The sequence below is a fragment of the Octopus bimaculoides genome, chromosome 15 (genome assembly GCF_046866305.1).
Source record: "Octopus bimaculoides isolate indiv1 chromosome 15, ASM4686630v1, whole genome shotgun sequence".
Classification (NCBI taxonomy): Eukaryota; Metazoa; Mollusca; class Cephalopoda; order Octopoda; family Octopodidae; genus Octopus; species Octopus bimaculoides.
In genome coordinates, this window is record NC_142942.1 from 45,517,884 (window position 1) to 45,543,844 (window position 25,961).

Sequence of the window (25,961 nt, forward strand, 5' to 3'; positions counted from 1 at the left end):
ATGGCTGCAGTTCTCTGATGTTCTTCTCCGAGTAATGTTTTCTCTAGTTTTTTTTTTAATGCTGTAGAAATAAACACCTGCCTGATGGGTGTACACACACACACACACACACACACACACACACACACACACACACACACACACACACACACACACACACACACACACACACACACACACACACACACACACACACACACACACACACACGCGCGCGCTCGCGATACATTATATATCTAAAGATGTGTGTGTGTGTGTGCGTGCGAATAGATGGTGGTGATGATGATATCCTTATATTCTGTTATTCTTTTACTTGTTTCAGTCATTTGACTGCGGCCATGCTGGAGCACCGCCCTTAGTCGAATCAAATCGACCCCAGGACTTATTCTTTGTAAGCCTAGTAATTATTCTATCGGTCTCTTTGCAGAACCGCTAAGTGATGGGGACCTAAACACACCAGCATCGATTGTCAAGCGATGTTGGGAGGACAAACACAGATACACAACATATACACACATACATATATACATCTATGGCTTCTTTCAGTTTCCGTCTACCAAATCCACTCACAAGGCTTTGGTCAGCCCGAGGCTATAGTAGAAGACACTTGCCCAAGGTGCCACACAGTGGGACTGAACCCGGAACCATGTGGTTGGTAAGCAAGCTACTTACCACACAGCCACAGGTATATTATTCACAAGATGAGAAATTTAATTGTAATGCACTGCTCCAGTCTGGTCGGTACTATTTAGATAATTATGACTTTTAATACTTATTAGTTGCAATATTGTATTGTTAGCTCTCTGGGATGGTTGATTAGCAAAATTGTTTGAACATTGAAGAAACTGTTTTGCAGTATTAAGTTGTAGCCCTTATGTTCCAAGTTCAAATCCTGCTGAGGTCGATAATGCACTTTATTCTCTTGGGTGGGGGGGGGGGGGTCGATAAATTAAAGTACCAGTCAAGTACTGGGCTTGATTGATACAATTGACTGATCCATCTCACCAAAATTTCTGACCTTGCGCTTTGGTAAGAAATTAACTAAATATTAATTGTTGTGTCACCTACAACTTTACCATTAACCAACACCACCTTTACTACTGCTACTACTACACCATATTCCTACAACCAGAGCATTACCACTACCACCACCATACCAACACTACTATTCTATTTCCATCAATAACACCCTTAACCAATCTCTGGACCAGCACTCATCTTATGCTATCAGCTCTGTTGTTTTATAGTCTAAAGGAATCTGCATTCTGTCTTATGCTATCTGAACTGCAAGAGTCTCCTCTCAATCGTATGCTATCTAGACTACAGGAGCAGTCTATTAGGTTCTGTTGACTTGGAGCAATTCCACTTCATTGATCATTGTATCTTAATTTCTCTTTCTCGCTTTTTTTTTTTTTTAATTAACTATCTTATTACATTAATTAAACTAGCAGAAACATTGCCTGCCAGGCATTTTTATGCTTGTCATTCACTGCAATACTGATATAAAATCTGTGAGTATTTATTTATATATATATATATATATATATATATATATATATATATATATAAAAACAAATAATAAATGAGTATATGCATATATACGTACAGGTATGTGCATACCTACGACTACCTGTATATATAGGTGCATATCTGGGTACAGGACATTGCAAACAAAACGTAGACAAGAAAATAATAATAACCAGAGTACAGAAAACACACAAGCCACATAGAGAACATTTTCCTTCATCAGCTACCCCCATTTTAACACTGGTGTTTTGAAGAGTTGGGCAGGACGCATCGTTAAAATGGCTCTTCCCATGGACTGCAAATTAAATTTGTATACACAAATTAAACCTGTGCCATGGAGGAATGTAGTGGCGGACAAAAAACAAGACAGGAAAACAAACGGAAAAGAAAACAAGACAGGAAAACAAACGGAAAAGGCTATATATATTCAGTTATGAATTAGAAGCAGTGCTAGTGTTGTAAGCATTATCAACCACACATACTCAGTGTATGTATTTTGTTTGTTTGCCGGTACACTGCGGTTTAGCGTGGGTGGAGACAATTCCCTCAAAGCACTGGGTGTTAAAACATGAATGTCAAAAGACAGGTGAGACAACTCACCCCTAATCCCATTCAGAAGCGATAGATATCAATATTTTGCTATTTCTGTGGCCTATCAACATGTACCTGAATCAAATCATCAGTCTATGACTATATACAGATAGTGTAACAAAACAAACCTGCCAAGGCGATTCATGTGAAGGGTTAAATTTAATTATGAATTAGAAGCAACACTAGTGATTTTTAAACATTATTGTCCACACACACTCAATGTTTTGCTTGTTCACCTGTACGCTGCAGTTTAGTGCAGTGGGGATGACACTCTCAAAGTACTGGTTGTTAAAACACCTGTAAGTCATATACAGGTGAGACAACTCACTCCTAATCCCATTCAAGAATGACAGTTATCAATATTTCACCGTGGTGATAATGATGATATCCATCTATCCACTTATTCACCACTATCTCTCTATCCACTATCTATCCATCCACTTCTATGTATTTATATATCCACTTCTATCTATCTATCTATCTATCTATCTATCTATCTATCTATCTATCATTCTATCTATCTATCTATCATTCTATCTATCTATCTATCTATCTATCTATCTAGCTATCTAGCTATCTATCTAACTATCTCTATCTATCTAACTATCTCTATCTATCTTATCTATCTATCTAACTATCTCTAACTAACTAACTAACTAACTATCTCTATCTATCTATCTATCTATCTATCTACCTACCTACCTACCTACCTACCTACCCATCCACTCACCCATGCTTTGATATCGTGTAATGATTGTAAACGAGTGTCATACTAATGTTTGTTTCCAATCTTTTGTGAAAAAAGTGTTTGTTATGGAGAAATATTACGTTGCTAGGAAACAGGTAAGGGTTGGTGACAGGAAGGAGGCCATCCGGCTGTAGAAAATCTGCCTCGGTGAATTCTGTCTTGACCCATGCAAATAGAGAAAAGTGTTGTTGATGATGATATATTTCTACAGCTTTCCATTTACCACATTCGTTCACAAAGTATTGGTTGGTCTGGATGTATAAAAGAAGACACTTGTCCAAAGTATTGTACAGTGGGACTGAACTTTGAACCTATGTGGTTGTGAAATGAAAATCTTAACCACACAGCTATAAATGTTACTGTAATGCAATTCATACTAAATTACTGTTTATTCTTTTACTTTTTTACTTGTTTCAGTCATTTGACTGTGGCCATGCTGGAGCACTGCCTTTAGTCGAGCAAATCGACACCAGGACTTATTCTTTGTAAGCCTAGTACTTATTCTATCGGTCTCTTTTGCCGAACCGCTAAGTTACGGGGACCTAAACACACCAGCATTGGTTGTCAAGCGATGTTGGGGGGACAAACACAGACACACACACACACACACACATATACGACAGGCTTCTTTCAGTTTCCGTCTGCCAAATCCACTCACAAGGCTTTGGTTGGCCCGAGGCTATAGGAGAAGACACTCGCCTAAGGTGCCATGCAGTGGGATTGAACCCGGAACCATGTGGTTCGTAAGCAAGCTACTTACCACACAGCCACTCCTGTGCCTAAAATTTTGGTCAAAAATTTTTTAGTTTTTTTTTTTTATTCATGTTGACTTTCTGAGACTTCATCAAGAGAGTGGGTCCAAATTTTGGTGTGGTTCAAATTTGGACCCCTGGCTGAAGGGTTCTGCAAATTAACTGCATAGTTGTTGGGTGGGGCCCTGTTACTTCACAGTCTTTTGTCTCAGATAAAGGGTTAACACATTGTTTAAGGTTGCCCTATGTAAGATTGTGTTTGAAAAATAGATGGGATGGTCATGGTTGGAAGATCTTTGACTATAGGGTCTGCTTGATCAGGAACTGACCTTGAGCTAACCAACAACACACAAGCACATATATGTGCAAATTAACACACAAATTATTGCTTGCAAACAGACATATATGCACACACAAATTGTTACACACATTCATATGTGCACACACTCTCACACTTATATACATGCACTCATATACATGCACACTCATATACATGCACACTCATATACATGCACACTCATATACACGCACGCTCTCATATACACGCACACTCATATACATGCACACTCTCATATACACGCACACTCTCATATACACGCACACTCTCATATACACGCACACTCTCATATACACTCACACTCTCATACACTCACACTCATATACACTCATACTCATACTCTCATATACACGCATGCACTCATATACGCACATATATACACACTCATATTCATACATGCTCACACACTCAAATTTACACAAGAATTAACACCCCCACACACACATACCTTAACAGATATACACAAATTAACACAAACACACACACACACACACACACACTTTAACACATATACACAAATGAACACCTCCCTACTCTGTTTCATATATTTTGATAACTGTTCTCTCTGCGACGTCCATGTTATTCTATCCAGTGTGTATAATATATCTTGACTATAAATATAGCCGGGGTAAGTATAAAGTCTATACACCCAACTGATCTAATTAACTCAGAACCACTAACAACCCATCGCCATCCCCGCTTCTACCTCATTCCACCCCACTCCGCACTCCCCCAGTACACTCTGTTCTCAGCTCATAATTCCACTCACTTCCTTTCATTGAATACTTCACCATTGCCAGAATTCTCTGCCATGGCTCCACCGTTCCAATAAATACCGCAACTAGACACTGTTTGTTTGTTTGTTTGTTTGTTGTATACATGTAATTAAGTTTTTTTTTGTTTTTGTTTTTCCTGATTTATTTTATATTAAAAAAAATATATCTTTTGGGTTATCCAATATGTACCTTTCCCCCATACCCCCCCGGCAAAACTCTCGCTTTCAACACCCCTCCCACCTTCTCGAATTTATCATCATCATCGTCATCATCATCATCATCATCTTTCTTGGATTCTTTTAAAGGAAATACATACAACTTTGTTAACGGTTGTTGCTCTTTTTTGTTTTTAATTAGCAACTCTCTCTCTCAGTAACACATACACACACACACCTTGTTCTTCACATGCACAAACGTACATACACATGTATACATACGCATGCACACAACATGCATCCCATTCTACCCACATGTACATATATTTATACCCACTGCCACACTTACACACATGCTTATATACATACACACACATGCCTATATATATATATATATATATATATATATATATATATATATATATATATATATACATATATATATATATAAAACATACATACATACATATATACATACACACACACACACACACACACACACACACACACACACACACACACACATACATATATGCATATATACATATGCACACCCATACTACTGCTATATATAACTACCTCTGTTTTCTGTGCCTGAATGAAAATGAACCTAAAGGCAGTTTTCAATATTTAAAGAAATATATTCTCTTCCCAAACCACCCCTGACATCGATATCATTACACACACAAACAAACACACACACACACACACATATGTATACTCTTTTACTCTTTTACTTGTTTCAGTCATTTGACTGTGGCCATGCTGAGGCACCACCTTTTAGTCGAGCAAATCGACCCCAGGACTTATTCTTTGTAAGCCTAGTACTTATTCTATCGGTCTCTTTTTGCCGAACCACTAAGTTACGGGGACGTAAACACACCAGCCTCGGTTGTCAAGCGAAGTTGGGGAGGACAAACACAGACACACAGACATACATATATATATATATATATATATATATATATACAGATATACGACAGGCTTCTTTCAGTTTCCGTCTACCAAATCCACTCACAAGGCTTTGGTTGGCCCGAGGCTATAGTAGAAGACACTTGCCCAACATTAGAAGACATTTGCTAAAACATTGACTCTAGTAATATTATTATTGCCAAATATTAAAATAAGATCTGGTATTTAACTTGTCACCATATACTTTCCTTATTTTGTGTTGATGTTCTTGGTGTTGTTGATCTTTCCATTAGCATTTGTTAACCTGGAGAAAGCAGCCCTTGATAGTGTTCTGGGCCCTGTGGTCCTGTGGTTACTGAGAAAACTCAGTTGGTTAATGGCTTGACAAAGTCATGCAAGCCATGCAGAGAAATGCTGTGAACAAGTTGAGAATTAGTTATGAGCACAGTGGGGAATTTAGCAGGTAGGTGTTCGTCAAGGTTTTGGTCTCAGTCCACTCCTGTTGATAGTTCTCCAGATTATAACAGGAGTGTAAGGCCAGCTGTACATAAGGACTTCCTGTATGCTGACGACCTAGTTCCATGCTTAAGAAATTTAGCATGCAAGTATGTGTCTATCAGGGTCCTGTTTTTAGTCCACTCCTGTTATAGTCCATCATCATCATCGTTTAATGTCCATTTTCTATGCTGGCATGGGTTGGATGGTTTGACCGGAGCTGGCCAGCTGGTGAGTTGTCCAGACTCCAATTGTCTGTCTTGGCATGGTGTCTATGGCTGGATGTCCTTCCTACCACCAACCACTTTACAGGTGCAATTACTTAGCACTGGCACAAGTGCATTTATTTAAAAAAGTATGTGGGGGCTTTTCTGTATGTCAACAGCCTAGGTAAACAACTTTGTATTTATAATTTTTGATTAAATTAACACCTGAAACTGGGTGAATGGGTAGCTGATTAAAATTCTAACTACTGCTGAGTAGCTCTAGACGATGGTAGATTTCAAATGTTACTGGGTAGCTGTGGCTGTTTGAAGAATTAGAGTTCTTCAGGCTTGGAATGCAAAAGCAAAAAACAAGAAGTTTCAAAATAAACCTTGCAAATGATTTTGCCAGCTCACCACCTTGTAATAATAATAATTATAATCATCATCGTCATCATCACCGTTTAACGTCCACTTTCCATGCTAGCATGGGTTAGATGATTTGACTGAGGACTGGTGAAACCGGACGACTACACCAGGCTCCAATCTGATTTGGCAGAGTTTCTACAGCTGGATGCCCTTCCTGACGCCAACCACTCAGAGAGTGTAGTGGGTGCTTTTACGTGTCACCCGCATGAAGGCCAGTCAGGCGGTACTGGCAACGGCCACGCTCAAAATGGTGTATTTTATGTGCCACCTGCACAAGAGCCAGTCCAGGGGCACTGGCAACGATCTCGCTCGAAAGTCCTTAGACATACCATGGGCACAAGTGCCAGAAAGGCGATGCTGGGCACAGGTGCCATCACAATTTCGCTTTCGCTTGCCCCAATAAGTCTTCGCAAGCTGAGTTTCGTGTCCAATGAAGGAGATGATGTTGGCATGGGTGCCAGTCGTTGAATTTAATAATAATGATCCTTTCTACCCTGGGCACAAGGCCTGAAATTTTGGGAGAAGGGGCTAGTTGATGACATTTGTCTTAGTGTTCAACTGGTACAGAATTAATTCAAAACAATGTGAATAAAAACGCATTACTTGTGAATACTAAAGGGATAATAATAATAATCCTTTCTACTATTGGCACAAGTCCTGAAGTTGTGGAGGAGGGAGCTGGTCTGTTAGATCAACCCCAGTACACAACTGGTACTTAATTTATTGAACCCGAAAGATGAAAAGCACAGTCGATCTTGGTGGAATTTCAACTCGGAATGTAGCGGTGGATGAAATACCGCCAAGCATTTTGTCCTGTGTGCAAATGATTCTGCCAGCTCGCCACTTTAAAATAATAATAATAATAATAAAAATAATAATAATAATAATCCTTTCTGCTAAAGACACAAAGCCTAAAATTTGAGGGGAGGGGACTAGTCGATTACATCAACCCCAGTCTTTCACTGGTACCTAATTTATTGATCCCCGAAAGGATGAAAGGCAAAGTCGGCCCAGCGTAATCTGAACTCAGAACATAGTAAATGAAATTAGTATTAATTGATTATAATTTTTTAGTGGACAGGTGTGTGTGGGGGGTGGGGTGTTTCTATAAATATTGACTGTTTGCATGTGAAGTGTTACAACATGTGTTTTTCTATTTAATGGAGTCTGCATATCCTTTTACTGGCTGTTTTGGTCTAACCAGTCGACTGTGAAGTTAGAGAGGGACACACACACGTACCTAACACATCTTAGACACACACACACACACACACACACACATGCATAAACTTGGACATGCTTACACACACACACACACACACACACACATATGCATGTTCAAATGTGCATACACATGCTTTACACACACATGCACGCATGCATATTCACACATTCTCACACATACACAATCACAGATGCTTAAGCTTATACACATTTACACATTTTTTTACCCTCACACATGTACCTATGTTCGCACATACACATCCACTCACTTGTACACACACACACACACACACACACAGAGTAATGTCTTTAACATATTATCCAGCTTGTGAAACTTACTACTACTACTACTACTAACATTAATAATTCTTATTTCTCTATTATTGGCAGTTTTTAGGGACCAACTGGTTCTTATCCCCCCACCCCCACCCCTTTGACCCCTTCTTTCTCTGCTGCTGTTAATCTCCTAATTAACTAATGTAATTAGCCTGAAATTAAATACATTAAATACATTAGATTATGACTTTGACTTCTCAGTACCGTGAGTTCAATTCCATCTGGCCTCAATACCGTGAGTTCAATTCCATCTGGCCTCAATACTGTGAGTTCAATTCCATCTGGCATCTGGGATTCTCTTGGAATCAGTCATCATCTCTTCAACCTGAAGAGAGTCCCTGGAATCTTTTGGAAATTACGAACTTTCTCTCTCTAACTTTCTTTCACTCACTCCTGTCTCTTTCTCTCATTCTCTTTTCCTCTTCTTCCTTTCTTCCTCTCCTTTTCTCTCACCTTCCTCTCTCTTATCTCTCTACCCCTGTCTCCCTCCCCATCCTCTTTTCTACTTTTTTCTTCTCCCTTCTCCTTTCAGTCTCTCCTGTTTCTTCCTCTTTCTCTTTCCTTCACTCCATTTCTCCCCCTCCCACACTTCCTCCCCCCCCCCTTCTCATATTATTCCAATCTATGACATTCCAAGCTAATAATCTCTTGAATTATTTAATCTACAGTCTCAATGCCACAAATCTCTTTCTCTGTGTGAAACACAAACTAGATTCTCTTTCCATAACCATCTGCTGCTGTTACTCAAATCTTCCAATTATAGAAAGTCACTCTACCCATAGATTTCGCTATTTCCTTAATGTAGCTTACATTATGTCAATAGATAAACTCACGAGGAGATGAGCAGGCTATAATATAGCAACAGATAAATCCATAAACAGGGCTACATTATAGGAAATAATTAGACCCACTACTAGGGCCATCATCAACATTTTACATTCATTTTTCCCCCATGCTTAGATTAGTTGTACGGATCTTCTCCAGCACTGCTTTTTGCCACTTGGTTTCATTCTTTCATCTTTGTCCAGTTCATTTTCCAGTGATCAGCTTCAACCACTTTTTCCAGTGCCTTCTTTGGTCTCCCTGTTTTTCAAGTTCTTTTCTCTTGAATACCTTGGTACTTCTTTATTCGGCCATCATTCTCCGTAGACATCCCAATATCTATCCTACCTCTATCTTCTCCCTTGCATACTGCAGCTAATTCCTCTTTTCTTCAATTGTCTATCAGTTCATTTCTGTTCCATCCTTCATTTACACTAAAGTAACAATCTCAGCAAACAATACCTGTGGCTTTTCTTTGCAAGTTTTCACACCTCCTCTACAGTCAGTGCCCATGTTTCACTACCATACAATATCATACTTTATATACACATGTTGTAAAATCTGCCCTTCACCCAAAGATATAGTCCTTTCATTAACCAATGGAAATAAAATAGTTCCATGAAGATTTCCGCCCAGACCTTTCTTTGGCTGCTTTCAAAATACTTCCTCGACTGCTAATTACAATCCCCTAATGCAGTGCTTCCCAACCTTTTCACTACCAAGGATCCCATTTGTTTGAATGAGTTTTCTCAGAGGTCTGTCAGCTTTCCGTTAGCTTAACGTTCACCTTTACGGACCACAGTTTGGGAACCACTGCCCTAACGAATAAAAGCTGTCAATTTCTTTTAGGGATCTAAGGCAGTGAGCTGGAAGAATTGTTAGCATGCTGGGAAAAATGCTTGGCGGCACTTTGCCTGTCTTCATGTTCTGAGTTCAAAATCCAGAGAAGTCAACTTTGCCTTTCAACCTTTTGGAGTTGATAAATTAAGTACCAGTCAAATTACCCAATTTCCATCTGTGTTGCCATGTTGGGATATTGAGACACTTGTCACCTCTTATTTGCAATGTTCATTTATTTGTGTTCTTTATGTCCAATTTTTTTTTGTGTCAGTATGGATTAGATGAATATATATATATATATATATATTATATATATATATGATTGAGGCATTATTTTACAACTGGAAGCACTTGTTCTCAGTAGGCTTTACCCCTTTTTCAAGTAAGGAATCTCTTACTCTTCAGGTCCTTGAAAGTACAGAACCAATAGACTATTTGTAAACAAGAAAATGACAACAAACTTTAATTGTTATAGACTAGCAGTTCCCATGTGAAGTACACAGCATATCATGTATCACACAAGAAAGACAATGGTTTCATTATGACTTTCATTAGCTTACAGCTGTCTCTACTACAGATACACAGGCTCTCTCTCTCTCTCTGCCCCCCCCCCCAACACACAGAGTGAGATATGAATGAAGGACAGTAGAGTACTTTACTAAAACATTAAATGTTCAATACAACTTTTTTTTGCTCTCCAGTTTATATTTGAATTGTATTGAGTGCACTTCTGGTTTCTGTATAATCTCATAATTATCATTCAGCATTCACTTTTTCCATGTTTTCTTTGGGTTGGACAGATTTTTCTACAGCTAGTTGCCCATTCTTGTTGCCAACCCTCATCTGTTTCCCGATGACCAAGCATGCTTTTCATGGAAGACTGGAAATGAAAGACAACATTTGCATAATGGTGACATTCATTTGCAGCTATCACATGAAGTCAAGGCAAGGAGACAGTAACATACATACACATAAATATATATGACAGGCTTCTTTCAGTTTCCGTCTACTAAACCCACTCAAGGCTCTGGTCAGTCCGAGTGCTATAGTAGAAGACATTTGTCTTCTACAGATTTAATGTTTTAGAAGGACTGAACCCATGACCATATGGTTGGAAACCAAACTTCTTACCTCACAGCTATGATTGTGCCCCTATATATATGTCAAACATGTAGAGTAATAAGCAAATGAACGAAAAGAGACACAGGTCAAGTTATATATCACTTTCAAGCTATTTCTGCAGATTTTCTATAGAGTTCAAAGCCAGCAAAGAAAGTTATGATGTTTTGTATATAAATATGTCTATGTAGATGATGTGATCAAGGATAGAAAAATGGGTTATGGGCATACATGCACATTTCTGGACTTATTGCTCTTTCTTCAGTGCGGCATCCAGCCTATTAACCATCCATAAACTCAGTGCTTAAATACCCACTAAGTCTAGTGGTGTAACACTATTAGATATAGCAATTTACATATTAAACACATTTCTGGCAACTGGTATGTACATATTACCACAAGTCCCTACTAGCAATTTATATATATATATATATATATATATATATATATATATATATATATATATATGTTTTCCTCAAAGGTACATTTTATCTTAAGGATCTGACTAGCTCTAAGATTGGCACTCAAGTCTGGGTAGACATTTCCCTTATACCCAAAACAGCTGTAAGCTGATGAAGGTGGTTGTGTAGCCATTGACTGATTGATTAATTAATTAATGTGTGTACTCTGTACATATTTTCTGGTTCGTATAAGAGCCTGCAGCTTTGTAAGTCCATTATAAGTAATATATTGAGTTCTAATGATTGGTTATTGATCCTGCTTTGGCAAAGTAGAATGTGTGTGTGTGTGTGTGTACGTAGAGCAAGATGTTTGAAAATTCTGTCAAGACGGAGGAGGAGAGAGCAGTAAATGTTAATTAGTGTCAACTGTACTGGTTGTGTACATGGGTACATATGAGGGTGGGTGGTGTAGGAAAGTCAGTATAGAGAGATAGGGGAGAGGGGGAGGTTATTTCCCAGTAGATGTTGGTTAATGTTTTCCTGTATTGGGTGGGTACATATAAACACATATGGGAGGATGGTGTGGAAATGTCAGAGGTTGGCTGGGGTGGTGGAGGTGATGCAGTTGATGAAACACTAGCTTCTGTTTGCACTTAATGATGGTGGGGGTGGTGGTATGGAGGGTGGTGACAACACACATCAATGTCTTTATTTTAATTATCAGAGAAAGTGAGAAAGAGAGAGAGGAAGGGAGATAGGAAGGGAATTACCAATTTTAATGAGCTACAATAAATACTGCCGTTAGACAGTCAAATCTGTTATTACTTCATTTTGCTCCATATATATATATATGTATACATACACACATGTGTGTGTGTGTGTGTGTGTGTATAAAAAACACAATACACAACCCGGTCCAGGAATCGAACTAACCACCTCACGATTGTAAGCCTAACACTCTAACCACTGAGCTATATATTTATGAAGTATTGGAGTCAATTCATTCGACTAAAAAATTCTCTAAGGTGATGCCCCAGCATGGCCACAGTCTAGTGACTGAAACAAGCAAAAGATAAAAGATATATATTAATGTTTGCTTTTATGTTCAGTTATGATAAAAGCAACTTTATTCTTAAACAAGAATATTTTTGACAGTAACTTCAAAGTTTCGTCCAGCAACACACACACACATCTATATATATATATATATATATATATATATATATATATATATATATATATGTGTGTGTGTGTGTGTGTCTTATGTAAGGTAAAAACATGTCTGCACTGTGTTTTGTTTAATCCTGTTTATATTTCACATGACACACAAACACTCACTCTCTTTCTCACTCTCTCACACACAAACACTTACACACATACATACACACACACAACTACGCACTTTCAGAACAAGGTGGTGTAATGTATTGAGCACTTATGTTTTCACTATGAAATAAACATTAAACACATTATATATACACCCATTTGTGTGTTTGTGTGCACACACACACACGTATATATATATACATACACACACACACACATATATACTAGCATATACATGTATGCATGCATGCATGCACACACACACACACACACACACACACGATTGTATATAGCATATATACCATAGAATATATGGGTGGATGGTTTTGATTCGCAGACAATATGTATCTTAAATATTAGATTGACTGGCCATTGATTTCTTTCTCGACAAGAACTTCCCACTTTTTGTTTGCCGATATCCTCGTTGATAGCTGCTATTTGTTCGATATCTTCCTATAAACTGAACATCTCTCCGTTTAATAAAATCCACAACTGTAGAGAGTAAGAAGTGAAATAAACCTTTCATTCATATCACAGATCACCTTCTCAGAATCCTGTTTGTCTATGCATATATATATATATATATATATAATACAAAAAATATATATGCATGTATACACACATATATGTATATACTTTCATCTACATGTGCATATAGATGCATATCAGGGTACAGGACGTTAGAACAATGAACTACAGACAACGGAACGAACACATAGGAAAACAGAAAGCCACTTGGAATTATTCATCAGCTGCCTCTATTCTAACTTTACGTATCTGTGTGCGTTTGTGTGTTTGTATGTCTGTGCTTGTGTGTGTGTGCATATTTCAACACCTCAACTGTGCTGTGATGGCGGATGTAACAATTGAATTGTGTGAAACCAGGCATCATTTTGTGTAGTGAAGTGAGTGTAGGTTGTCACTGGTGAATATTGAACTGTAATTGTGTGTTGGAGTGATAAAATGCTGTCTCTGGTCAATATTGTTAATTTGATTCTGACTGAAGCTTCCAGCAGAAAGCTGTGATGGTACAATTTCAGTGATTCCTTAGAAAATGTTTCCAGCTGAATGGTTTAGAACCTAAAGTGGCTGTAATGTTTAAAAGTACTTCGTTATTGACTCTTTGGTAATGAGTTCTAACCTTACTGTGTAATAAAAAGCCTTTGTGTTGTCTCGTTAGACTCATTATGTCGTTTATACAGCATCGCATTTGATCAAGTTGACAGAAAAAAAAACACAACAAAATAAAAAGAGAGAGAAAAAATAGATGTTGCACTTTTTTTCTTCTTCATGGTTGAGTGCATTGTATTTAAGAAGGTTAGCCAGCTGTGAAAATATTTACTCAGCCTCAGTGATGGAAAAGTAAGAAAATAAACAGCACTGATGTTGGAATTTAGTAGACAAGGATGTAGAAAGTAGAACCGGAATTTGCAAGAAATTTCATAATATTTAGCAAAAAAAGTATTTGTGAGTTTGAAGAATGTTTAATGAATTCCCATGCTGAAATTGTAACCATTTATGTTAAGACCATCCTCAGAAGCGAGATTAATTTGGATTAATTAGAACTCTGCTCATATTTCTAATTAACTGATGTAATTATTGAATTTATTTTGATGAAGAAGTCACTGGAATGGTTTGTTGACCTATGAAGTATTTGCAGAACCTGTTAGCAACCAAATAAACTTATATAAGGTTTTGAACTAAAGACCATTTGGTCAATAACCCCTCTGTTTAACTTTTTTCATGCCAATCCACCTGAGACCACCATTCCTGGTTCTATGTTATAAACTTTCTGTTTTAAATGATCTAAATTTAAATCTTCCATCAAAATTCTGTATGTTCTGCACACCAAATTAATTATGACAGTTATTTCAATAAATTTTTCATTATTTTCAAAATTGATTGAAACATGGCAGTGTTTTTCAACGAAATATGGTAATGAAAAGGTTAATCTCATAATTTACAAAAATCTCGTTACCCTGGTTTGGAACTGGTAAAAGCTGGTAAAAACAAAGCAAACTGTCTGAAACAATAAATTAGGGGTTCAAATTCTGTCAGTGTGTCTGTTGTGCTCCAGCATGACCAGAACCAACTAGTTTGAACTAATGAAAATATTGCTAAACCAGACTCTGGAGTAAGCTGAATGGAGTGGACAGAAAAGGTTGATGGTGTTATGGTCATATTTCTTCAAAAAGAGAAATTGATTGTAAAAACATAAAAATGTTAAATCTATTGACATTATGAGGGTGTATATTAAATGGTATATGTTCAGTGCCAGTTTGTAGAATGGCCAGAAGATGTATAATATATGTATTATATGTCAGTAAGATATACATGTAGGATATACCATGTAACACACACACACACACACACACACACACAGGTGTTTATATATGTGTGTGTGTGTTTAAAAACATAGACACCACCATCATCATCTATATACAAACATATAATGTAGGGGCTGTAAAGAAGAGGAGAATAGTCGATTACATAGACCCCACTGCATAACTGGTACTTATTTCATTGACCAAGAAAGCATTAAGGCAAAGTCAACCTCGATGGAATTTGAACTCAGAAAATATAGACAGACGAAATGCCATTAAACATTTTGTCCCATGTGTGCTTTGCATCGTTTTAGCATTCAGACAATACCACTCTGTTGGCTAGGCGAATAGGACAACATTGCCCCTGATGGGAAGGCTATTCCGTCACAGAGTTACCTACTTACAGTGTGCTCCTGCAACCCAGCTACTTGGAGGCTTATCTGGTTGGCCAGTTTGAGGATGAGAGTCCTGGTCGTCAGTTTTCTATGGTAATCTGGTGGCCATGCTAAGCTCAGCATCAATATGGTGCTGGTGAGGAAATTCATCAGGACAGGATTGTCTAAGGAGGTGACCCTCCTTGGTCCTTGGTCCAGGTTAGAAACACAGCAGGTAAAAAACCTTGTGTCAAGCAGTAGTAAGATCGTGCCTGTAAATGGTCATTGGCTGACAGCCTGTTCAATGCAACAGAACACCAATCTCTTTTCTTAAAATTTAAGGCAGTGCTCCAGCATGGCCGCAGTCTCATGACTGAAACAAGTAAAAGATAAAAGATTTCCATCCCTCAATCAGTGATCTCAGAGAGTCGAGGATGGCTAGGTAAAATGCACATGGCTTTAGCTATTTGTTTTAAATGGTCATATATTTAGGAGCAGATGCATCACCTTTTTGGCTGAGTCAACAAAATATCCAGGATATGACAACCAGAGAGAGAGAGAGAGAGACAGACAGACAGGGAACTGTACTTGTCGTTGACCAGTACTTTACTAACTTGACCCATATATTCCTGGTTGCGTTTTTGCAATGCAAAACCTGCTCCTACTTGTTTGAACATGAACTTGCCAGGAAGCGTCTGACTGAGCATACAAAATATTCAGTAGGTAGTCGACACCCATAGCTAACAGTTGCATATTGTCCTTCTCTTCCACATCATGAAAGCTTACCATAATGTTTAATCAAAATATAGTGAAATTTTTTATGGGCATATATGGGTTAAGAGTGTGACACGCAAAGTTGACCTCAGGCCTAATTTGAACTCAGAATGCAGAGAACTGGAACAAATCATGACATATTTTGTCTAAAAAAAAAAAAACTCTCCTAATTCAACTACTCTGATGCATACATACATCATCAACATCGTGATCACGGTCATTATCACTTTTCTGTGCATCACGAGTTGGAGAAAATTTGTCGAAGTACATCTTCTGTGGTTGAATGCTCTTCCTGTCACCAATCCTCACCTGTTTCCAAATAAGGAAATATTTCCCCATGGCCAGAGATGTTTTTCATAGAAGATGAGAAACAACTGATGCTGCCTGTATGATGGTGACACTTGTTTACAACTATCACGCAATGTGAAGACAAGGAGACATGTACATACATACGTATATTTTGCCAGTCCATACTCAGCTCAGTTGAAGTGAGGGTCTTATCTTGTGGTTACTTGGCAACCTTGTGGGTGCTAGTACCCTGTAAAAAGCTCCCAGTACACGCTGTAAGGGCATCCGGTTGTAGAAATCATGCCAAAGCTGACATAGAACCTGCCAGAGGCCTTTAGCTTCTCTGTTCTTGCCAAACTGTCCAACCCATGTCAGCATGAAAAAAATGACATTAAGTAATGATGATGATGATGATGATATACACGCATATATACAAAAACAATGATGGTAGCACACACACATACACAAGGTATTGTAATATATATTTTCCTTGACAGAATACTACTTATTTTAAAATCTGACAACTTATTTAAATATTGATAATAATTTCAATAATCTCAGAAAATATTCCTTTAAAATGCCCCTGCCCACTCCACACAAATGTGTATGTATGTATGCATGTGTGTGTATATATATATATATATATATATATATATATATATATATATATATATATATTCACACAACATGTTCCACACCTTCCAACCCATCACCCATCTGTTTAGTTTACAATAAACCTGACTCAATGGATTTCGGTAACTGGCACTGAAGTGAATTCACTTCTACAACTATTTCTATAAATGCTAAAATATCAATTTCACATTTTGCTGCAGCAGGCTTCACTATTTCAGCTGAAGAAACTGTATCTTCTGATGGCGATGGCGTCGACGACAGTGGTGGCAATAGCAGTACGACTGGTGGTGGCGATGGTGGCCGTGGTGGTGATGGTGGTGGTACTACTGATGATGGCTGCTTGCTGTCTTATTGATAAATGGCCGCAGAAGTGCTTCATGAGCATTAGTGTTGTTGCTGCTGCTGTTGTTTGGCAGATCTGCTGTACTAGGGAGAAGAAACAGTGTGTGTGTATATGTATGTAATGTATGTGTGTGTGTCTGTGTGTGTGAGAGAGAGAGAAAGGAAGAGAGGTTGCTTTTGTTAATCTTGGCTGCTGTTGTAGTTCTTTGGCAGATTCTACAGCGCTAGGGAGGCGAGAGAGAAGGAAAGAGAGACAAAGACAGACAAAGACAGAGAGAGCAGGGAGGCTGGTTTGGTTTGTTAATCTAGGCTGTTGTTTCTCCCTGCAAGCTGTTATGTATTGATTACTGCTGATTTCAGCTGCACGAAGCACCAATTCTCTATTTCTCCATTTCTTCTCTGTCAATGATGACAAACCATCTTCTCTTTCATCATCAATGCCAATACTTTCTTCTTCTTCTTCTCATTAAATTCTCCACTAACAGAACAGAACAGATACATTATTTCTCCTTCGAATTGAAAACCATCTCGGCTACATTTGCTGCCACCACCACCACCACCACCATCATATACTTCACTGGTGACTCTTCTGGCCTGTGTTGGTCTCTTAATTAATTACAGATTTCATGGCTACTGTAGCAGTGCTAGTGTGGTGTAGGTAGTGTTGTATTAATGTGGTGTAGTACACAGTTGTATGGTGTGATATTGTATGGTACCAGTGTATTGTGGTAAAGTGCTGTAGTAGTTTTTGTAGCATAGTGTTGTAGTATGGTGTGGTATAGCAGTATGGTAATAGTGTGGTCTAATCTGGTGTACTGTTGCAGTGTGGTATGGCCCTGTATAGTATGGTGGTAGGGTGGTGTGCTAAAGTAGTGTTGTAGTTGAGTTGTAGTTTTATGGTGTGACATGAGCCATGAAGTTAGGGATTATGAATTACTTGAAAAGGAAACTGAGTGTTGGGTTAACATGATTTGTTGGTTCGTGTGTGAGTAGGAGAGTGACTCATCTAGGAAACATTACTTAATATGTTTACTACTGAGAGTCAAAGGGTGGCTGTGTAGTGTGGTGGTGGTGGGGGCTGCTACAGGTGTAGTAGTAGTAGTAGTAGTTGTAATAGTTATTGAGGTAGTTTTTATAATAATAGTTGTTGTTGTTGTTATTGTCATGTAGTTCCCAGGTCAGTTCTGATCGAGAAGGCCTGTGGTTCACAAATCCATTTTCCCAGTTGCATCTTGTGTCTGCTTACCTGTACTTTGCACTGCACACTCTGACATACAGCAGTGATAAATCATAAAATCACATGATATGCAGTGTGATAGTCTGGACATAACCTAATGCACTCTCTCCAATCTCCACTGTGGAGGCATGTGGTTTAGTGGTTAGGGTGTTGGACTCGTCCTCATACGATTGTGGTTTCAATTCCTGGATCAGGCGATGCATTGTGTTCACGAGCAAAACACTTCATTTCACAATGCTCCAGTCCACTCAGCTGGCAAAAATGAGTAATCCTGCAATGGACTGGTGTCCCATCCTGGTGGAGAATACATATGCCATGAAACCCGGAAACTGGCCTTTATGAGTCAGCTTGACTCGAGAAGATAACTTTACCTTTTTTCTTTTTACTCTCCACTGTCCAGTGTACTTTTCTATATCTGCAGATTCTTGCTGTAGCCACAGCAGAGGAGAGCAGAGCAGGTTTGGTCTGAGTGTAACAATGATTGTTCCTTTGTAATTTCTGTGACTCTAAAGAATGGTAGAAAGATGTGTGATGCCATTTGTGGGTGAGTTTGAGCCGGGTATGTTCTATGAAGGCTGTATAGATTTTGCTAGGAAGAGTGGGTCAGAGCATGGATCTCTGTGGTACTCTTTCCAGGAAATCCCAAGTCCTGTAAGTGTTACATGTTGAATATTTTCGCATGAGTGAATAACAGACAATAGATTTGGGGTTTCTTTCTTTCACTTGATCTTTTATTCAAGAGGGATTAAGTGTCCTTGACTCTGTAATGGAGCTTCCAACGCTGGTGGGAGAGAGGGGAGAAGGTCTTCATGCTTTGCTGAAACATTGGTCATGTTGTAAAGATACGAGTAAATTTAATGATACAGATACACTGTTTTATGATTGTTGTTCTTTTTTTTTTGTGGACATTTTGATAAACATTATCTATGATTATAAGTGGCTTGCACTCACAGTCTCAGACATGTAAAGACATGTACATATGTATGTGTGTGTACGTGTGTGTGTGTGTATATATATATATATATATATATATATATATAACTGGCAGATGCATACGTGTGTGTGTGTGTGTGTAGGAACATTTAGCTATGTTCAGAAACATTTAAGGCAGTGAGCTGGCAGAAACGTTAGCACGCCGGGCGAAATGCTTGGCGGTATTTCATCTGTCTTTACGTTCTGAGTTCAAATTCTGCTGAGGTCGACTTTGCCTTTCATCCTTTCAGGGTCAATAAATTAAGTACCAGTTACGCACTGATGTAATTGACTTAACCACTTTGTCTTTCCTTGTTTGTCCCCTCTATGTTTAGCCCTTCTACTATAGCCTTGGGCTGACCAAAGCCTGGTGAGTGGATTTGGATTTGGATTTGGTAGATGGAAACTGAAAGAAGCTGGTGTTGGTTTGTTTACATCCCCTTTAACTTAATAGTTAGGCAAAAGAGACCAATAGAATAAGCAGCAGGCTTTAAAAAAATAATCAGTACTGGGGTCAATTCCTTTGAGTGAAAATTCTTGAAAACGATGCCCTAGTATGGCCACACTGAAACGAGTAAAAAGAAAAACGCTGTGTGACTTGTCTTGCTTTGAGCCCTCTTCTCGTTGATGTAGTCAGAGAGTCACATCTGAGTGTGACCTTAGCTGATTTGTTCCAGAAAGAGAGAAGAAAACCTGGGTGAAAGAGAAGAATTGATCCTGTACATTGTTTGTACTTTGGATGTATATATTCATATACAAATGTATTTGTGAGTAGGTGTGTTTCTATATGTGTGTGTACATACAGATATTTGTATTTAAGTGTGTGTGTATATTTCTATGTATATATTTTGTTTGCGCGCGCGTGAGTGTGAATGTATATGTGTGTATATATATATATTCTTCATATATATGTGTGTGTGTATATAATACACATGTATTTATTTATCATTGTCATTTAATGTGTGTGGGTTGTATAATATACATACATTTGTGTGTGTGTATACACACATATATATGCAGTTATATTTATGTGTGTATATATATTTGTGCATATATACATATGTACATACATACACACACACTCATGCGCACGTGTATACATGTGTGTAAAAGTGTAATGGATTACATTAGAGATTATAAGATATGGCAGATATTTCAAGCAGCCAGTCAAAGAGTGTGTGTGTATATATATATATATATATATATATATATATATATATTTACAGATTTCCTAAACTGTTCAACATCTGTTGTTTTCTAGTATGCGCACACACACACACACACACACACATTGCACTTGCTTCGTTTTCAACCCCACTCTGTGTGTATATATTATGATTTAATGTCCATGTTCTGTGCTGACAGCCCCCCACACACACACATATACACACACGAGCACGTGAGTAAGTAGTTTCCAAATAAAATGAGTCGTGTGTGTGTGTGTGTGTGTGTGTGTGTGTGTGTGTGTGTGTGTCTGTCTGTGTGTGTGTGAAATACTTTTGAAAAACTATTTTTTGCTCTCATTTGTATTGAGAAGTGAGATTGTACAATTATTGTCATATAATTCCTATTTCTCTCATCCAATTAAGATTTAATCAGGTATTGGTGTTAGCTGAAAAGTAAAGTTAATTATTGCAATAATTAACTAATTGAAATTTAGATTAATTCAAAATTCAAATTTCAAAAAGATACAAAATTGCTGTGTATTTCGTTATTTAATATATAATTCCACTCCATCGTCAAGAACCTTAGCAAAAGAAATACTTGTTGGTCTCTCTCAACAAGTTGACTGTATTTCATGTGACCAAGTGTATGGCAGTAATATTTAATACAATTCATGATAAATATTATTGGTTAAAGCTTAACTCTTTAGCATTTGCATTATTCTGTCAACTGTAATGCATTATATATTCAAACTGTTTTGAATTAATCAGGCATTACAATGTAGCTTCAAAATTTCAATGATGTGATTGTTTATTTTCAGAATGACATTGTAGGGTAGGTGCCAGAGGATGAATCCGACCAGTTTGAACATGAAACATATCAGGCCCAATATTTGGGCCTGATATGGTCAGTTTAAATGCTAAAGAGGTTAAGGCTAAAGTTTACAGTTAGGGCTGGGGTTAAGGCTTAGGGTCTGCCACAGGGTTAGAATTGTACTTAAAATTAACATTAGTGTTTGTGTTGTTTTAGGGTTGTATCTAGAGAGAGGTTTTGGGGTTAGTATTGTGTTTAGAGTGAGGTTAGAGTTGGAGTTGTGTTTAAAGTTAGGGTTAGTGTTTTTTAAGTGTTGGGTTTAGGGATGTGTCTAGAGTTGAGGGTTTATTGTTAGGGCTTTGTTTAGAAATGCTTTAAAGTTAGGGTTTGATTTAGGGTTGTTTAGAGTTGGAGGTCTAGAATTGTGTTTATAATGGGATTGGAGTTAGAGATGGGTTTAGAGCCTGGAGTTGTGTTCAAGGTTAGGGTTTTATGTTTGGCCTTAGATTTAGGGCTGGGCATGGTTAGAACACTTTAGTTGATAGGAACTTTCAAAACCTAATTTACCTTAAAAGTCAGCCAGGAAAGTAGTCGTGTTTTAGTAGTCAGGGTTGAAAAGTTATTCTGTTGAGATTTGTTTGTATTTTTGCAAAATCTGAAATAAACTGGATTGTCAAGGACTTGGTCTGTAAAATTTCTCTTTTGGCCCCTTTAAATCTGGGATACCTCAGTTGTGTCAGTTGTGTGTGTAGAATTTTTCTATAGTTGGTTGTCCTCCCTGTTGTCAAACCTTTGCCAGTTTCCAAATCTCTTTCAAGCAGAAAGAGCTCAGGGGCCAGACAAGTTTTGTGTGTAAGATTATAAAAGGAATGACATGGCTTCTATGACAGTGGACATTTACTTACAATCAACACAATGTCAAGAGAAAAGGACGCATTCCTCCCCATATTTGTGTGTATGTATGATGGATTCCTTTCAGTTTCTATTTACCGATTTCAGTTACAAAGCCTTGGTTGGCCTGGGCCATGATAGAAAACACTTGTCTAATATTCTACGTAGTGGGACCAAATTCAAAGCCACAAACTTGCACTCCTACCTGCATGTGCATTATATATGTACATGTGTATGTGTATTTGTGTGTGCTTGAGAATATCTGTGCATATTTTAAAAAAATCATTTGTTTGAAAGAACAAAAATCCCCCGTTTTTACTACATTGAGTTTCATTCATTTTCTTCTATTCCATTTTTTGGAAAAATTACCAACTATCGGTTTGCTTGGATTACATTATTCTGTGTGTGTATGCGACACCATGCCGTATATACTAGGTATGTATGCATGTATTTGTATGTATGTGTATATATATATATATATATATATATATATATATATATATGGGTCCCCATGAAACCCATTGAAGCTAACTCAGGATTTACCATTTGAAGAGCATGCAGCTTAATTATTAATTCTAAATGATTCTAAATTTTTAATATCATTTGATGTTAGCCAAGGCTGGATTTTTTTCAGAATGCTTGTAAGGCACCTGCCCAGATGTAAAATCCCTATTTCTTTGTGTTATATACGAAAGCAAAATTTCTATTGAATCCAAATTTGGGCACACACACACACACACACACACACACACACACACACACACACACTTCATAACAACTGACCCAACTAATTCTTCAGTTTGTCTGATTCCCGTTTCATTAGCAATCACTCTATCATTATTATATGTCTTGATTATTTGATCCACATCAGTTTGTACATGTAAGACATAGAACAATCTAAACATACGTATATATATATATATATATATATATATATATATACACACACACACACATGCACAGACAGAGAAGCCACAGTGGTACCTTTCTGTTCCACCCTCTCTCTTAGAACCTGTTATTAATGCTGTTGTATTGATATTGTGATCAAGTTAGTCACTATTCAACCAGCCAGATTCAACAATGAACAAAGAGATTAGGAATCTTATATTTCGTTTGTACATGAAAACGGTCAATATTCTGAGTAAATAGAGTTTAGTTTGTATTGAGAACAATAAACTAGAATAAAAAGATGATTTCAAGAACATGGCCTAGACAGAGTTCTTTATTAGAATTATAGAGATGGATAATATTTCTGTCTATTGTGGTAGATACAAAGCCTGAAATTTGGGAGCCAGGGACTAGTTGATTACATGGACCCCTAGTGTTCAACTGGTACTTATTAAAGGATGAAAGGCAAGGTTGATCGTAGCAGAATTTGAACTTAGTACATAAAGACAGAAGAAACACCATTAAGCATGATTTCCATACTGGGATGTTTACTGGTATACCCATACATACCTGTTGCATTTGCTGGTGGAGATCTTTCTTTGTAAATGGCTGAAATCCTGTTCAGGTTATTGACAGGAAAACACTGTCTCAAATACATCTCTGTCCAGCCCATTCTAGCATGGAAAACCAGATGTTAATTGAATGTGTGTGTGTGTATTGTTAGCCTCTGTCTGTGACAATGTCATAGATTGATGTAGGTCAGTTTTGTTGACCCGCTTATATTACTGGTAATTTAGTTCATTTGTCAACACAATAACCCGGTTGCTCTTGGAATAGTAGAAAAACAGGTGAAGGTTGGGGGCAGGAAGAGCATCTAGCTGTAAAATCCCGCTTCAGATATATCTCTGTCCAACCCATGCAAGCATGGAAAAACTGATACTGAACGTGTGTGTGTGTGTGTATATACACATATACATACACACTTACACACATGTCTACATCCACATAATGCACCACATAAACGCACACACACATACACACACAAGTGGTGTTAAAAAGCTATTTCACTTTACACATTGTTCTCCCCACTCCCTGTATATACTCCTACACACACACACACACACCCATACATATGTGCATACACTGTGCATTGTTTAAAGATGCATGTGTGTTTAAAAATGTGTGTGTATGTCTAATATATATATATATATATATATATATATATATATACATACACACACACATATACACAAACACATATATACATGTGTTTGTGTGGCTGTATGTATGTAGGTATATATATATATATATATATATATATATATATATATATATATATATATAGTGTCACTTCTGAAGATTTAAAACAATTTTCTATTGAAAGTGTCTGAAGAGTGTTCTTTAGCATTCCTCACATTTTTCTGGCAGGATTTAAAGAATGTGTTTTTTTTTAACTGAATAGTGAAGTAGAGAAATACTGCTTTCTCTTCTCCATTGTTCTGCCAAAAGACACGAGGGAGGGGGAGTGCTCGGCAGAGAGAGAGAGAGAGAGAAAGAAAGAGAAATAAAAGGTGGCTGTGGGGTGGCCACCTCTCCTCGTTCCCCTCCCCCCCCCAACCTCAGAAGTCCTTATCAAGTCTTATATTTCCTTACAAACAGTTGTAAGACAGTTATGTGTTTGTTATTTACTATTTATTTCTACACTTTTCCTCTTCTACACACTCTCTTTATACACCCTCTCTCTCTCTTTTATCATGCCTTTTCTTCACATTCTATCATTTTCACACTTAATTTCACTACACACTCCCTTTCTTTCCCTACTCCGTCCCTCTACTCTCTTTCTCTCTCTCTCTCTCTCTCTCTCTCTCTCTCTCTCTCTCTCTCTCTCTCTCTCTGTCTTTCCACTACCTTTCTTTTTCTACATTGTTACTACACAATCTCTAATCTCTCTATCTTCATCTCTCTCTCTCATTTTGTCTCAAAAGAAGGAATAATGTCACTTTGGAAAGGTTATTTACAGATTCTCCCCCCCCTTTTTTATTCTTCATTCTACCATTATCTTCCCCCTTCTCCTTATCACTCTTTTATTCCTCCTCCCCCCTGTAATCCTCTCCTCTTTCTGCTGTCTCTCCTAAATGCTTCACTCAACATCATTTCTTTATCACTTTTCCCATAAAAAGATGTCTATGGTGACACCATAAAACAACAAGTTTACATCCTGGAGAGAGAGAGGGGAGGAGGAAAGGGCAGACAGAGAGTGGAGAAAGG

The 25,961-nt window shown here is 37.7% G+C and overlaps 1 protein-coding gene and 1 non-coding gene across 2 annotated transcripts in view; both read left to right on the top strand.

Moving 5' to 3' along the window:
- The window catches only part of LOC106878489 (uncharacterized), a 155,980-nt gene that overhangs the window by 41,256 nt on the left and 88,763 nt on the right, over positions 1-25,961 (top strand). The gene's annotated exons all lie outside the window — the stretch shown is intronic.
- On the top strand, positions 15,727-16,013 carry LOC149132515 (signal recognition particle RNA). Its single transcript, XR_016244531.1, has one exon.